The sequence below is a fragment of the Rhinopithecus bieti genome, unplaced genomic scaffold (genome assembly GCF_001698545.2).
Source record: "Rhinopithecus bieti isolate Rb0 unplaced genomic scaffold, ASM169854v2 scaffold_34544, whole genome shotgun sequence".
Lineage (NCBI taxonomy): Eukaryota > Metazoa > Chordata > Mammalia > Primates > Cercopithecidae > Rhinopithecus > Rhinopithecus bieti.
Genome location: NW_016814795.1, coordinates 683,461 through 686,923, shown reverse-complemented (window position 1 = coordinate 686,923; position 3,463 = coordinate 683,461).

Below are 3,463 nucleotides of genomic sequence, written 5' to 3'. Positions count from 1 at the left end.
AGTTAATGGAGATCCGGAGGTGATCAGCACAAGCATCGCCCATGCTTTCCCGTCACAAGGAATAGTGTTAGAAAATTAAAGGAACCTGAAATATTCAAGCTTCCATAAAAGCTGAAATATAATAGTGAGGGGTACTTATCAAAGTCAATAAAAATTCACAAATCTCATTATATAACTTTTAAAAATAATTAGATTAGCTTTTAGGAGAAATTTGTCAAGGGTAATGTGAATTTGCTTATATAGTAAACAGTATTTAAAGGCCTAATGTTCTTCTCTATATTTTCAGTGCCTCTATGGTGACAACAGGAGTTATTGAACTTCTTTGTACCTTTTATTTTTCTATCTGTCAAATTATCATAATGACTCATATCAGTTAAAAATTCTTGAGAGTATAATTAGCCATGCTTACTCTTCAAAGAGCTTTGAAAAAAAATTACTGTCATCATGATTTGATACTGCTAAAAGTTTGGAAAACTTTGTTCATATTTATTATCATATATTTAATATAATCTATTATTCAAATAGATTTTTCAGCTATATTTGTTTAGAAGTAAGCATTCTCACCTGTTGCTATGTAAACATCTGTAGTTACCTAAGTTATCTGATTAGTTTATACGAGAAACTCCTCTGGTTACTAAAATTAATGATGCAAACTTTTTCTTCTTTATCAGGGAAACTTATTTGTTTAATTTCTTCTATAAGATATAACTTAATAAGCTATATTATAGCTATTGTATTCAGTGGACATATATTTAGTACTGGCATGTATAGCTAAACTGACATGTGGAATACAAAGAAATATACTGGTGTTTCCTATGACCCAGCAACTGAAAATTTAATTAAAGAAGCAAGAAAAAGAAATAAAAACCAGATTGTAATATAACCATATTGTATAGTATAGTAAATATAATGCAATAAAATTAATGAATATCACAATGTACAAAAATAAAGTGTAGCTCATTATTTATAATTTATAAATATATAAATGCAGAGAACTGTCTGGTTTGTTTGCTGTAATTTTTAGATCTCTGAATTCTGTTTTTTTTCCTGTGCATTTTGTTGTGGCCCTTTTCTGAAATATAATTACTTAGTTAATTGTTGTTTTAGAGTTTCTTTATGAAAATGTTATTGTATTGCTCTAAAACTAAAATGGTTTCTTGGGATCATCCAAGTTTTGCCTTTATATTCGAAAGTTTCCTAATTTTGTGTGTTCATGTGTGTGCATGTGTGCGTGTGCCTTTATTGATTGTATGAGGTATTGGAGTTCATGGTAATCAGACCCTAAAGAGGTGATTTTATTATTTTTTATTTTAAAATTCACTTTGACAATCAGCCTAAAATCTTCATGTTGTATGATCAGTGGCAGCTGACCTCCAAGTAGAAAAGCTCACGTGCAACAGTAAGATAAAATTACCCTGTGATAGCTGGTCAAATAAAAGGGCCTTAGACACAATGCTTTCCAGTTTGCTGCTATTCTCCCTTTTCCATTTAAGGATACATCTTCTAACTCCTTAGAACACTTGTGTTAGGAAATACCAGAACCTCATCACAATAAAAAAAAAAAAAGGTCTTGACCAATACTTCCTGATGATCTAGATCCATATAGATCTTCATCTTTTTGTATTTTAATAAACATGTTACAATTTTCAAAATTGCAACATATTGTAACTTAGTTTTATTTTATGACAATTGCTTCCTATTATTAAAAGGGGTCACCACCTAGTAATCCATTTAAAATTACAAGTGGAGTCAGTTATTTCCAGGAAGAGAAAACAATAGATAAATCTACTCTTTTGTGCATCAGCCTTCTCATATCTTTTTTGTTTTAGTGTTTATTTAGCTCTTTATTTCCTAATAGTAAAAGAAAAAAAAAGTTATTTCTATATTAAAATATTTTTCTGTAATAGTAACTGTGATGGTTAATTTTATGCATCAACTTGACTGTAAAGTTAAGAGATGCCCAAATGGCTGGTGAAACATTATTTTTGTTCGAGTCTGTGAAGGTGTTTCCAGAAGAGATTAGCATGTGAATCAATAGACTGAGTAAAGAAGATCCACCTTTAACAATGGGGGTAGGCATCATCCAATCTTTTAAGGGCCCAGATAGTAGAAAAAGGGCAGAGGAAAGGCAAATTCTCTTTCTCTTCTTGAGCTCCTGGTTCTCAGGCCTTCAAACTAGGACTGAATTAAGCAACCACTTTCCTGAGTTTCTAGCTTCCATAAAATGTACTGTGGGACTTCTCTGCCTCCATAATAATATGAGAGAAAATTCCTACACTATGTCTTCTTTTATATATCTATTTATATCCTATTGATCTGGAAAACCCCAAAAGTAAGATGGCTTATGTTTTTTGTATATATTTAGGAATTTCCCAACTGGAACACACATTGATTCTCTAAATTTTTACACAGCTTGGAAGGTTTTAACTTACTTACTTTATACAGCTTTTTTTTTTTTTTGTAATTTTATATATCATTATATATATATATATAGAGAGAGAGAGAGAGAGAGAGAGAGCTTATGCTTTTAATACTTCACAAACACTCAAAACATACATACTTTCTGAGAGATATTTAACTTTTTAGTGACCTTAACCTTATACAGATAATTCACATTAATGATGTTACATTTGTGTACTGATGCTATTACTTTGAAGATGGCTGTTCTTTAACGAGCAACATGTTAGAGATGTTTGAAGATAGAGAGAGACTGGCACTGCTACAAGACAGATTCTACAAGATATAAATGTTAAAAACAATACTTTAGACAAATATTTTTCTTATTGAATGACAAACATCATAGACTCTTTAGCATAATCTTTGGCATATACAATGCTTGGTATTACTCTCATTTGATCTTTGTTGAAAATGTGAGGTTTCTTTCTCTACTTTGCTGATTCTCTATGCTGATGATCTTTCCTTTAGCTGAGAATGACAGATCCATTACCATGGACACAGCACAGGCCAGAATGCTAAAGACTACTCGCAGATCAGAGCTCTGTAACTACGTGGAATTTTTCCCATTACTAACACTATCCTTATACAGACATTCTTAATATTCAGCGATTTCTTAATGTTCTTCCCTGAATATAATTTTATCTTTTTAAACCTTAATTCATGCAGAGATCTCATCTAATCACATGGTTCCAACTACCTATTTTCACTATTCTGATGAAATCCAAATTTGGGGGGTACTTGTAACTCAAGAATGTGATAGTGTCATAGGAGTAGGCTTTTCATATTTTCTTATTTTCCTGAAGGTAAGAAGCTGCATTTTTGCAATAAACAATGTCATAGAGACTGAGCAGCCATGTTAAAGATTTGCCACCTAGATAATAGGCCATAATATCAAATACCTATTTGATCAGTATTGTATTTTTTAAGAAATCAGTTTTTGAGAAGCTATTTTAGAAATAGCTTCTAGAAATAGCTTCTAGAAATTAAAAGGAAATTATATATTTTA